Source organism: Syngnathoides biaculeatus, chromosome 9 (assembly GCF_019802595.1).
Source record: "Syngnathoides biaculeatus isolate LvHL_M chromosome 9, ASM1980259v1, whole genome shotgun sequence".
In the NCBI taxonomy this organism is placed as follows: Eukaryota; Metazoa; Chordata; class Actinopteri; order Syngnathiformes; family Syngnathidae; genus Syngnathoides; species Syngnathoides biaculeatus.
The window spans coordinates 14,523,291-14,537,381 of record NC_084648.1 but is presented as its reverse complement, the minus strand read 5'-3'; the positions used below and the strand labels follow the sequence as shown (position 1 = coordinate 14,537,381).

The following is a 14,091-nucleotide window of genomic DNA, read 5'->3' as shown; positions in this document are numbered from 1 at the left end:
CGTGCGTCAAAGTTTATCCATCAGTATCGCTTCCCAGCAAGTACGACAGGAAAAGGTGAGTGTCACTGAATTTGGTGCAAGCTAATTTTTCCCGTTTGAAGCTGAGAAGGACACATGCGATTTTCTGCATTCCTTGTTGTCGGGAAATTTAAGCAGCAATCACTTGCTCAAGAGTGAGATGCTTTGGGCTTCAAATTGTCACGTCGCATCGGAACGAGAGTAGGACCCAAATGCAGGACTCAGAAGATGCAAGGTAGTTCAAGGAGACACGTTTATTATATGCAGAGGTAGGGGATCGAGCAGGCAGTCCGGTGCAGCAGCGGTAGTTGGGACGTCGGGCAAAGAGAGCAGATGAGCGGACAGGCAGGAGTCGGTACACAGGGGAACAATCAACGCAGGCAGAAGTATCAAAGGAGTCGGGCTTACAAGGTTGGTCGGAGAACATGCGAAGGGCGGTACACACAGGTTCGATCAGGGATACCGGAGCACACGAACGGGACATGAAGATCAACGAACTGGCGCCGGCCAGTTGTCATCGCGGTCATATAAATCCACAGCATAATCAGGCTGCATGAGGCGCAGGTGTGCACCTTCCAATCAGCGCACCTGCGCGGACACCCGCACAGCTCGTGCTGGAGCGGCAGGATCATGACAGTACCCCCCCCCCTCAAAGGTACGGCTCCCAGACGTGGCTAAACGAAAAAAACAGACAATAATTAACACAGGCAAGGGTGGGCGAAAGGGGTGCCCGGAGGAGGGCACGCCCCTCTCCCCCGAACTCCAGTCTGGTGGCCATCCTGGCCACCAAACAAAAGGCGTCCGGGTGGACAGGTCAGGAGGACGACCCGGACGCCAAGCACCAGGGTCCTTAAGGGGCGATTCGGGGGGACGACCTCTGTGAGGAACTAAACGGCGAAGCAGGAACCAGAACGAGGCAGGCCACTGCTCCGGACGAGAACCTCCCACGCCGTGGTTGCAAGACGACCAGGGATTCGTCGCCACCGAGGCTTGGTCAGTAGGCAGCCGTGGATTGGTCACCAAATAGGCCAGGTCATGAAGCGGCTGGGAGCCATCTGGAGGCTCCACAGAACTCCCCAGCTCCTCCTGGACCTCAACGTGAGAAGGCGGCGACCCCATCGCCTCCTCCTGGACAGCAACGTGAGAAGGCGGCGACACCTTCGCCTCCTCCTGGACAGCAACGTGAGAAGGCGGCGACACCATCGCCACCTCCTGGACAGCAACGTGAGAAGGCGGCGTCAGTGTCACTGTCGCCACGTCCTGGACGGGAACGTATGGGCGTGCCCGTCGCCGACAGAGCAGGAACGGAGAGCGACCGCGGGCCAGTCGCCGACAGAGCAGGAACGGGGAGCGACCGCAGGCCGGTCGCCGAGAAAGCAGGAACGGGGAGCGACCGCGGGCCGGTCGCCACTGGTACTCCAGAGCACGGACGAGAAGTGGCTGTGGAGACGTCGCCACCTCCTGGACAGCAACGTGAGGCGGCATCGGGTCGGTCCCCTATGCCACGTGAGCTTGCAGTGCATCCGTTGAAACAGCAACGTGGGCGTGGCGCGGTGGCGAATCCGTTTCCAGGGCAACGTGAACGAGAGTCGGCAGAGAGTCAGTTGAAACTGACAGGTGGGCATGTCTCGGGAGCGGCGTCAGTTCCGACTGCCGCGTTAACTCTGCTCGGAACAGCCAAAACCTCAACGTGGGAATGGCGAGGAGGCGGGTCAGTTTCCACAGCTACGTGCGCTTGGCGAGGTGGCGAGTCCGTTCCCACTGCGACGTGCACTTGGCGAGGGGGCGGGTCAGTTTCCACGGCAACGTGGACGAGAGTAGGCAGAGAGTCAGTCGAAACTGACACGAGGGCGTGTCTCGGGAGCGGGACAGTTCCAACTGCCACGTGAACCTGCGTCAGCAGCGAGTCCGTCGCCGTTGCGACGTCAGCATAGCTCGGCTGGTTCGCCAATCCTTGCCGGACCTGGGCCGTGAGAGCCGCCAATTCCGCGCTCTGCCGCTCTATCTCCGCCCGCATTTCGCGGCGGAACGCCTCGTGATTTGGAGACTCCTCCTCCCTCTGGGCTGGAAGCTTCGCCACCAGCTGCGGGTCTGCCGGTTTCGCCGTTGCCGGCGAGGAGTGGGAGGACGATGTCTTAGTTGCCGCGCAGTGGGAGGCACCGGGGAGACCCCCGGACGGGGCGTCTCCTCTGGCCGCCACGCGGCGGTCCCGGGTAGATGGCCAAGCGGGTTCCCTCATACGGATTGGTGTACTTAAACCTACCGGGCGAAGACGTTCGGGTGCTGGAAACGCGGGGAGGTGAAACAAACTGACTGGGATGAAAGATCGGACGAGCAGATTCATAATCAGAATAATCGGAGTCGTACTCCGGCAGCCGGTCATTCAAATCACGGTCCTTCCTCATACTCTGAAAAGTCAGAGTCCAGAAGAATATGAGGAGCCGGACAGGTCGTGTTCGGGACGTATTCATACCTTGCTGGCGGAGCGAAAGACACGGAAGCGGAGGACATCAGGGAGCCTACCCGGATCGGACAGGCTTGGTCCTCCGGCAGACGGTCTACCCTGCGTCGGTCCCGGCGACGCCGGGTCTTTCCTGCTGGGTCCTGTGTGGGCCAGTTCGTTCTGTCACGTCCCATTGGAACGAGAGTAGGACGCAAATGCAGGACTCGGAAGATGCAAGATAGTTCAAGGAGACACGTTTATTATATGCAGAGGTAGGGGATCGAGCAGGCAGTCCGGTGCAGCAGCGGTAGTTGGGACGTCGGGTGAAGAGAGCAGGTGAGCGGACAGGCAGGAGTCGGTACACAGGAGAACAATCAAAGCAGGCAGAAGTAACGAAGGAGTCGGGCTTACAAGGTTGGTCGGAGAACATGCGAAGGTCGGTACACACAGGTTCGATCAGGGATACCGGAGCACACGAACGGGACATGAAGATCAACGAACTGGCGCCGGCCAGTTGTCATCGCGGTCATATAAATCCAGAGCATAATCAGCACCTTCCATTCAGCGCACCTGCGCGGACACCCGGACAGCTCGTGCTGGAGCGGCAGGATCATGACACAAATCTCAGCACGTATTCAGTACGATGAGGATTTCAGTTCATTTTTTATGTTTGGAAAGAAGATTTCTGTGAATGTGTTGAGAATCCAATTCCTCTCAGTGTAACATACAGTCTTACCGTCTCAATAATGTGATACACAATACTGTGACTTTTAGAGATGAAGTTGCTGGTGAAAATCCCTGCCAAAAAAAGACTAATTGTATCCCACATAAACATAAGATGGATCTTCAGGTGAGACTCCTCAACTCACTTCAACTTTGTTCCTTGGCACCAAAATGCCACAAGACAGCAAATCGAGTTTTCCACTTAAATATAAACAATATTCCTTCATTCATTCATTCTCCAAGCCGCTCATCCTCAAAAAGGTCACAGGAGAGCCGGAGCCTATTCCAGCTAGCTTCAGGTGAAAGGCAGACCACACCCTGAACTGGTCGGCAGTCTGTCGCATGGGCAGATATCGACACCATCACTGCCCGCACCAAAGTCAGGATTGTGTACGACTACACCATCAGTGACCTAAAATGGACAATATCCATCCATCCATTTTCTTAGCCGCTTATCCTCGGGTCGTGGGGAATGCTGGAGCCTATCCCATCTGTCGAAACAAACAGCCGCACTCACGATCACACCTAGGGGCAAGTTAGTGTCCAATTTATGTTGCATGCTTTTGAGATGTGGGAAGAAACCGGAAAAAATTAGAGAAAACCCACGCAGGCACGGGCCGGGAGTGAACCCGGGACTGAACCCCTAACTGAACTGAACTGAACTGAACCCCTGAGGGATGGAACCCCTAACGGCAATTATACAGTTCCAAACTGTAAAACTTACACGAGCGTTTGACTTTTAAGGTTCGACTGCGCTTGAAAATGAAGCAAAGTGTGGAATTTTGCAAGCAAAGTGAAAAAAAAAAGGATCCAGCGGGATGAAAGTGTTGATATTCAAAGCTTTTCTTGTTGTTGTTGGGCTAATTAATTAATCAACTGCATCTCTTTTTAGTTCCGCGTCATATGCTAGGAATTAAAAACAAACCCTCGCTTGGAAAAGAAGGCCCTCATGTTTATTCATGAAGGCACTAAAAATACAAAAAGTTGCACTGTTGCTGCTGTCACATTGAGGGAACATCTTGAACATGGTTTTTTTTTTTTTTTTTTTGGTCAGGCTTAATGCAAACACGATCAGAGAGAAACTTGTCCGTCGCTTCTGTGTGTGTGCTGAAAAACGCCTTGGCAGCCATTTGGATGTTGCTGAACATACAAACTGACATACACGCAGACGTAATACGGAGTGACGCGTTGGATCAGAGCTCTGTGACGGAGTGAGCGAAGCGGTGAACGTCTTTAATGTAACACCTACTCATCTACATCAGACGCAAGTCAAAGGCAACACACAAGCGAGCATGCACGCGGATGTGTGCGCACGCACACACTTGCTCTGACATGCTGCTCACAAATCTCATCGGCAGACTTGGAGGCGATTATTGGGCCTGATCAAGGTCAGGAGAGCTTTCCCGCCTTGAGAATTACATTGACATAAGATATATCAGAATCAGAATCAGCTGTATTGGTCAAGTGTATAAAAACACACACAAGGAATTTTTCTCCGGCAGTCGCTGCCGCCCTGGTGCGACGTTCAGAACAAAGAACAAGACATTTCTGTTCATAGGAACTATTCTTGATAAGAGTCGTGCAAGATGTCAAATCTTCTTCATTTAGAACAGGGAAGAGATACCTAAGTGTGTTAACGTCCCACATTGTGTTAAACTTGTACAGAGTGTCTTTACCTGTGCAAAGGGAGCAGTTTAAAGTGACCAATCGTGTGATAGTCTACAAAATATATTCCTAATACGAATGCTGATTGAACCAGTAGGATGTGAGGGTGTGTCTCAACAATAGCACAAGGCAGATAGTAGTATAGTAGGTTCGCTGATCAAAAATTTATGACTTAATTGCCAGAGGGAAAAAACTGTTCAAATGCTTGCTGGTTTTTACTTGCATTGATCTGTAGCGCTTTAGCGAGGGAAGGAGCTGGAAGAGCTGGTGGCCAGGATGTGGAGGATCCGAAAGGATCCCGCCTGCTCTGGACCTAGTTCGTGTTCCGTGCAAGTCCTCAATAGTGGGTTGAGTGGTGCCGACAGTCCGTTGAGCGGTTTCAATTGTCCGTTGCAGTCCGAGTTTGTCATTTTTTGTGGCGACCCCAAACCAGACTGTGATGGAGGTACACAGTACTGATTGGATGACCGCTGTGTAGAACTGTCTCAGCAGCTCTATCCTGCATGCTTTCAAAATTTTTGGCTGACTTTGAACCGCTTCGTTGGGGCTGATGGACGGCCCTGAATCCCTCGGCGTTTGTGGTGTCCTGTCGGCCGGGCTGCTCTTGTATGGGCCCGCGTGACGACCCTGCCCTCTTGTTGGCTGGGTGGGTTGGGGTCCTCCGTCCCCATCGTGCTTGCACAGTAATTCCAGCACACTTGAGTGTCAATTCACTTGCATCTGTTCACAGACACACACCCCAGGAGAGTCAATTGTTTGGCGGTGGTGGGGCACTCCCTAATTGCTATGAACAATTCTCACGACCTTGCAAACTTCTTGGGATGTCCTGTGACTTTGCATTTGGCTTCTACAGATGTTTACAATTGACAATAGCCACTCCCATGACGCTCAAGTTCCACAGCCCTGTGGCCTTGTCCTGCTCATTTCCCCTCCCGTCCCTTTCCTGTGCTATCCTACATTGTTCTGTTCTTCCCTCGCAGGGTGTAGCACTACATAAAAATGACTCCAGTGTGACAGTGTAGTATTCACACTATACTTTGTTCTGTTTAGTTTTCTTACAAGTAGTGTTCTGTCCTTTCTTGTTTATTTTTTCCCGTATTCGTTCCCTCAAAACTTCGGTCCAACTGAAATTTTCAATAAATATGAGGAATGACACAATATCACGATACTATGAACTCAAATGTACCTCGATAACGTCATGGTCTTATCCCGGTATAAAATAATGACTCCTAAATAGTAATAATGGAAAATTATATAAAGCCACGCCGCTTAACTCGAGGCTGCTACAGCGTTCCCCTTCCTCATATCGAACTATAACATATTGCTCCGCCAAACATTACAATCGTCCCAAAAATGAAAAAACAAATTCAGTCCACTCAATACAAATACGGACATCAATGCAAAAATAAATCATCTTACAGCCTTCCCTCTCTTCAAATGTAAGGTCCGGACTTCAAATGAAAAGATATTACAGAGGCTTCTCCGCAAAATCAAATCCTTTTACAATATCCCTAAGCGGAGGAAATGAAACTAAGTCACGAGTCCCATGATAATTTCATTTATTTGTCCTTGGCTTTTTTTAAGCCTGCTTAGCCTTTAAAAGTTTTCTTTAGTTAAATTTTTTGGACTCAAGCAAGTAAATCAGTTAGATTGCAAAATCCAATTTATAATGTTATAAATTAAATAAGTATGACAAGAAATATTTTAAAATTAGGGAACAGCAATTTCCCAATGAGAGTTTTTTTTTTTTTTTACTGTGAGCATAGCGTGATTATTGCTGCTGCAATAATATCATTTTGGAGCTACCATATATGAATATAAATATTGTATAGACGGGGATAGAAGTGCTCAATAATACATGATTTGAAATGTCTTTTTCACAAAAAAAATAAAAAAACTGAGAAAACACACAGAAACTACTAAAGGACTTGGCCAGAAAGAACAAGACTGCTCTTTCGGGTCTGCTGCTTTCACCTCTTCGCCCCACCTGTACGCTGGACCTTCCCGCAATAAAGTCTTACTGCTATACTGTGAGCTTTCCCACGTTATTCCAATAATTACCAACGAAATTAATACACCGGGCGGCACGGTGGAGCAGCTGGTAAAGCGTTGGACTCACAGTTCTGAGGACCCGGGTTCGATGCCGGCCTCGCCTGTGTGGAGTCTGCATGTTCTCCCCGTGCCTGCGTGGGTTTTGTCCGGGCACTCCGGTTTCCTCGCACGTCCCAAAACCATGCAACATTAATTGGACACTAAATTGTCCCGAGGTGTGATTGTGAGTACGGTTTGTCTCTATGTGCCCTGCGATTGGCTGGCAACCAGTTCAGGGTGTACCCCGCGCCTCCCCGCAATCCTTATGAGGATAAGCAGCAAAGAAAATAGGTGGATGGATGGAATTAACTACTGTACTGAAGCTGTCCCTGTAATATTTCTTAAAGTGAACTAGAAGTGGCCCACTTGGCCATGGGGGAGGTCTGATCTCACCCCCTAACCTTACAAACGGTAGTGTGCTAACGGACGCCGTGAGTACGTTTTCCACAGCGTGTGACCACCTTAAACATGTCATTATGGACTATTTGGCCTTCCACCTCTCCGTCACTGGTCCATTTGGGGCAGAAATGCTTCGACGCCGCAGTGCGATTACAAAGTGGCTCGGACAGGTTGCAGTGCAGGGCGACGGTAGACACAGTGACTTGAGAGAGAAAGGTTGCATGTTAACGTGGCGTCGCTCAGCGGCAGTTACGCGTGAAATGACTGCGGAAATACCCACAACCTCCCACCTTCTGTACATTTGGATAGAATACATAGACCCTCAGAGTTATTTTAGCAGATGCTTTGCTGGAGAATCGCTGTTAACCGCGGTATTGAACAACTGCATTGTGTGCAGCTGCTAAATGTGTGTCTCACTCTCTCTCTCTCTCTCTGTGTGTGTGTGAGTGAATGCGTGAGCATAATTGGTCATTCTCACCACTTTTCTCGATTTCTTTTTTTTTTTTTTTTTTTTTCAGCGGCAAAACAACCGCAACGGACGGCTGGGCAAACCCATTACTCTGACTCAGTGCTTTTGACACACACAAACGCGCACACGCAAACCGAGTGCAGAAAATGACCTGCGCTGACTTCGGCATGGCATTTTTACACACAACGTGGGAACAAGACAGCAGAGTGGAAGAAGCGGCGCAAAGATGCCTTGCATGCGTGTTTGCGGATACACACTTGAGTTTTGTAAATTGCGTTTCCGAATCATCTCTCACAAAGCAGTTGGTGAGATGCAAACAGTTAGTTTGTTTAAGCAGCTAAAATTCAAGGCATCATAGATCACAAGGAAGCAGTTTCCAGCGCCTTGCTCAAGAGGACCACGGCCGTTGGGGTGAAGTAAGCACAAAACTAAGACCACAAAAAGACTCAAATACTCAAACACCTTCTATAAAAAAGCTACACAGTTCAAGAGACAAGAAGCAGAATTTTTGCAAACAGTCTCTCTCCTCCCCTCTTCTAGTATGTCACGTTAACATGTATTAAGCGGAAATTAATCTGGAATATCCTGTAATTCCCGACCTACAGAGTGCACCTGCTTGTAAACCTCACCGAGCCCTGCTAAAAAAATTCTATAGAAAACAGAATTCTATCAAAATTCTACAGAACAACTTGTTCTATAAATTTTTGGCTGTGATTTTCTATAGAATTTCTACAGAACAATAGAATTTCTATAGAAATTCTATAGGACTTGGGTCCTAAATTTCTATAGTTTAGAAATTCGTTACAAATGTTCTATAGGCCTTTTTTTTTTTTAGCAGGGAGTACATTTGTAAAGGAAATACCATTTGGTACATACATACGCCACAGCTGTGTAAAAGCCGCAAGTGCCCACATTGAAACCCACATTCAAACACAAGACATTTACAAAGACGGTACACAGAAAGTTTAACGTTAGCGCGGCGCTAGTGCTAACGCTAACAGAGCCGATTAAAATAAAACTTAGCGGTGAATATCACTGAGACACGCCAATAACACAGCAGCAACACGCTAGCACAGCGCTATCGCTACGCAGCGCTAAGAGGGCCAGTAAAAGTTACTTCCTCGGCACATATATTCCACCGGTCTCACTCTTTACCTGTTCCGCTCGAGTGCCCCCCTTGCGGCCGATAGAAAACATGCACAAATTAGCTGCATCACCGCAAAAAAGTCGCTGTTTATAGGCCGGAAATTATGGTATACATACTGTATCTCCGGTATATGGGGAAATCTGTAAACGCGACCATCTGGTTACAAGGCTGATGGTCGTAAAATATGACAGAAAGTATGTGCACTTTATTTATGATCTCACGCAGCAACAAGGGAGCAGAAATGAGAAGTCGAGCTCCTTATTTTGCTTTGCTCCAAGTTGTTTATACAACAGCGGCCTACGGTGACGAGGCAGTCCTCCCATTTGAACACTAATTATGGACTATTTCTCAGCGTGGCTGGATTGTGCTATAATTTGTAGCTAATCGTCGTTGTTGTGCTGCGAAAATGGCACTATTGATGGAAAGCGAGAGTTGCTGGCAGACTCCTCACTTGAGGAGGTACAGCGCTTTACAACAAGGTCAATAATGGTCTGACTTATCTCATCGCAGGACATTGCTCGTCTTCTTTGTCTTTGTTCTCAGTGACTTCTCATTTTCGCTGTTTCACACATCATTTGGCCTTGAATTTTGCAACATCACTAATCAGACTCACTCACTGTGGAATTTTGCCTGTTTTGTAACACTAAGAGAAGAAAAACACCTGACAAGGACGGGATAAACAAACACTGTGGATTGCGCACAGTTTTGAGTGTTATTCCCGTTTTTGATTCAAGTCATAGCAACCCAATCTCTCAAAAATTATTCTGAGCTGTTATTCTATGGTGTGGGTTTGTAGTAAGAGTGATTTTCCTTCCCCAATCTGCTTGGACAAAAGCAGTAAAGAATCGCAAATGTTAAAAGCTTTTCAATCTTTACAATTCTAAATCCTAAAGTGTGTGGTCATCACCAATGATGTAGAATAAAAACTAGACTGCATACAACGTTGGTTCCACAATGGTCAACAAGCTCTGACTTCTGGTCAGGGCAAAAAGCATGGTAAACAATGCACACATTGTTATGGAAAACAATGCGATAAATCTAAATAATTGGGATGTTTTGGGTCCCTAGAAACAGGAATGTAATCTAAACATTTGCAGCATGCCCAGGAAGGTTTAAAAGATACATTGACACATACATATGTAATAGGAGGTACCCACCTTCATAATATTGTAAAGATATATTTTCCACATTCATAATTATCGTAATTAATTACAAAGGTTAAACTGAAACACAATTACCGGTGAAAAGTTACTTCTTTGCGACAGTGACACAGTGACTACCGAGAAACCTTGCATATTACCTAGGCCCCGATTTCCATGACATGTTACCTTTTCCAAAAATAAGCTGTGAAGCGCTATCATCATAACATAGCAAAAAACGAAGCATTTTTTGTCATAAACACACAACATTTTAAGTCAATCAGTTAGATGTTTTTTGGAAATAAGGACTCGGAATGGGAAAATACACGCTAAACGCATTGTTCATTTGTTGTCTCTGCGAAGTCCTTTTTCCAGACACAAAATTTAAACTTTTCCTCGCATTTGAAAATCACATTCAATTTGCAGAGTTCTGTATTGTGAAATTCATCCCAAAAAAATTCTTGCTTATCCACTGATGAAGTTTGGGAAAATATTAACATCGCTTTTTCGCAAAAAAAACCGTCGCCCTATAAAGGTGAAGCAGAGAGTGAACAGTAAACGACAACAACCGTAAACAAAACTTTGTTCAAGTGACTTACGCTCATCAGAAAATAAAAAACCCCTTACAAACAAACTTTAGCAGTGTCAAAGTAAATCTTTCTAACTTACCTGCGGAATGTTTTCTCAAAGCCACGAAACTGGCGATTAACGCAGTTGCACAGGTCGGCATGGTTGTTTTGGGAGTATCAAGATGGCGGATGGTGACATCAGTTTTGGTGGCCAATGAGCCATCCAGTCTTTTGTGTTTTTTAGATCTGTGGTCATCACCTAGTTTCTTCTACTATTGTTGCTCCTTCTTTGTATTTTCCAGGAGTCAGGATGGCCTGCGGCACCACACTGCCACTCACAGGTTTGTCTTGGTACTACGACATATAACTGGTGGCTGGATATTCGTGATTGTCAGTTGATATATAGTTACAAGTACGGTATGGTGTTCCGTGTTGGTCATTTCAAGTACAGTACACCACTGAGTAGGGGCAATATTCTCCCGTTTCTGCATACGATCTTTTGGCTGCATTACGGGTTTGCGCACTTTTCGTCGTAGCGTGTTCCCCAGTCCTGCCTTTTGCCACGCCCACCGTGCGCCAACTGAGGATGAACGCGGAAACATCAAAGAGCCGTGATTCACCAACAGTCGAGGCTGACTTCAAATTATGGAAACATGAGTTTTTCCTGGGACTCGTGAATCTCATTTAAAATCCGTGAAAACGTTTGAGCACACGTTGTAAAAAACCTTGCACGTACCGGCTGCTCTAGCTGGGGTCTACAACTACACTTTCAAGGAAGGTAGTAGTCTTCTGTTTGAAATAACCCCAATTAAAGCTGCATATTCGAGGATGTGTCTGGGCAAATTCCCATATTTACAGATTATTTTGGGAGGACTCTGTGCCCCAGTGTATGAGGAAAGACCCACTTATTTGTTGTATTTGTTTCTTGAGCTGCAGTTTATTTCCATTTTTCTAACCTGATCCGCCACTTCAAAAAAATTTTTTTTTTGTGTCATGGCGATTCTAATGAATACAACTTTCATTGCTGAATAGCAGGTCTGTAATTTGGTTAGTAAAGTGTCCACCGTTTTTGTGGAATTCAAAAAATGTGTGTGTGTGTAAGTGTGTGTGCGAGGGTGTTTTTATAGTTGTTAACCAGTATTTTTGAGTCCTGGAAATGAAAATACTGAGGTTTCCGAAGCCCTTTACACGCATAAGCCATCTGGTGGCATACATACTGGTCATTTTTGAATCTGTATTTCTTTCTTTCCCAGTTTATTGCTGTGAAGATTTTCTCTACATCCCAATACGTTATCTCCAGAATTGATTTTACACTTTTACAGCGCGTAGCTGCAAATTATATTGCAAAAAACACTATTTATTTGTATTTTGTAAAAATAAGGATTCCCTTTTTGACAAGCGCACGTTTATTCTCGCAGCGTCTGTTGGAGCCGGTAAGAATCGACAGAATATTAACGGCTGACTTCCCTTCACTGCTGGGTACGTCTGTGTACGTGTTTGGGTACGTGCGAGCTTGTTGGAGAAGGTGTTGGGCATTAAATTGAGCGATGGAGGGCTTGTATTGATTTCCACAGTAGAGGAAAAGTAATCTTTTTGCTGGGATCCGCGCTCGTGTGTGTGCGTGGCGATACCTCTGTGATTGAAACAGTGGTCAGAAACCGTATTAAAGATTTCACAGCCTTCCCCGCATCGGTACAGTATATCACTCCAAAGTAGTGGATAATAATTGTTGCCATGAACAGCATCTCAGGGTGTTCGGCCCAAACAAAAGGCCCTGGTCCACTTAACCCATGCGGGTGGCAGGCGCTATATGGAACCATACGGTTATGCGTTTTAAATTGGCTGAGGGGGAAATGGCACATGACATGAAAGAAAAAGGGAAAATAGGTAGTTGGCCTGGGAAGCAAGCGGTCCAGACAGGCAAGAGTGTCAATGGCTGAAAGGATTTATAACGCACACATAAGATCCATGACAGGCCTTTTGACAACGGTAATTGGTCAAAAATATGTATTCTTTAAGACCGATTTTTTAAATGTGAGAAAATCCCACAATCTGCATGTCGATACTTACTGACATTAAAATTTTTGGTAGGGGCAATTCTAGTATCAGACATTTAGGGGTGTCTATTAAAATGTCTATTATATAGCACTTTTTGCTCCATCCATCCATCCATTTTCTTCACCGCTTTATCCTCACGAGGGTCGCGGACAGTGCTGGGGCCTATCCCAGGTGTCAACAGGCAGGAGGCGGGGTACACCCTGAACTGGTTGCCAGCCAATCGCAGGGCACGTTGAGACAAAAAGCCGCTCTCACAGTCACACCTAGGGGCAATTTAGAGTGTCCAAATAATGTTGTATGTTTTGGGAATGTGGGTGGAAACAGGAGTGCCCGGAGTAAACCCACACAGGCAGGGGGAGAACGTCCAAACACCACACCGGCGGGTCTGGGATTGAACCCGGGACCTCAGAACTGTGAGGCCAACGCTTTTACCAGCTGAGCCACCGTGCCGCCCTTTTTGCTATATTTGAATAAAATTTCATTTCCACATTTGGGAAAGTCAACAAAAAAACAAAACCATCAAATCAGATGAATGCTATTTAAATGCTGAGGCGACAAAAGACAGAAAGAAAAAGTTTGTAGTCTGAAAATAAAAACGCAAAACTTTTTCTGATCATACAAATGAACAAGTCGCATGTTTCTGGATTAAACCAACCCCGTATCGTGAAACAAATTCATATAGGACTCATTTTGGGGACTTGTTTTTCCTGCTGTTTCACTATTTTGTCGTTCAAATCTTAGATTTCAACCAAGTAAAGCGTTTTTTTTTTTATTTTACCCTTTTCCTGCTTGCTGTAAAAGGACAAAGTAAACAAAAAAATCTCAAATTTCACTGGTGGTGGGAATCCATTTAGCGGTGCTTAAGCACCCCGAAAGTGTGCTAAGACACGCATTTGGTGTTTAACGGGACTTGTTTCACCTGAATTGGAGCCATAGGTGAGCGTACTCGTCGCCAGCCAATCACAGAGCAGAAAAAAGCAGAGACCCAGTCGCAGTCACATTCTCACCAATGGGCAATTTATCATTTTCACTGTACCAACCATGTATTTGAAGGGGATGTGGGAGTAACCAGAGTACCCGAACAAAATCCACACACTCAGGGGAGAACATGCAAACTCCATATTGGCGAGATTTGAACCTGGGTCCTTATAAATGTGAAGCAAGATGTGCTAGCCAGTTCCCACCGTGCTACAATTTATATGGCAAATGCAGTCCATAATGCATGCAGTTGTCGACCCTGACTATTTTCATGAAGATTGGGCAAGTAAAAATCACTCGTAGAATCCTCGCTCTGTGCAATCTTTAAGAGACATCTGACGATTGGGCCTTTGCTGATTTGATCAGAATCTGGAGAAAATTCTGTAATTTGG

General features: G+C 46.4%; 1 protein-coding gene and 1 long non-coding RNA gene across 4 annotated transcripts in view; one reads left to right on the top strand and one right to left on the bottom strand.

Annotated features, from left to right (window-relative positions):
- Positions 1–14,091, top strand: part of LOC133506239 (uncharacterized) — a 36,770-nt gene that overhangs the window by 2,804 nt on the left and 19,875 nt on the right. The window lies entirely within an intron of this gene.
- The window catches only part of gna12a (guanine nucleotide binding protein (G protein) alpha 12a), an 89,247-nt gene that overhangs the window by 64,245 nt on the left and 10,911 nt on the right, over positions 1–14,091 (bottom strand). The window lies entirely within an intron of this gene.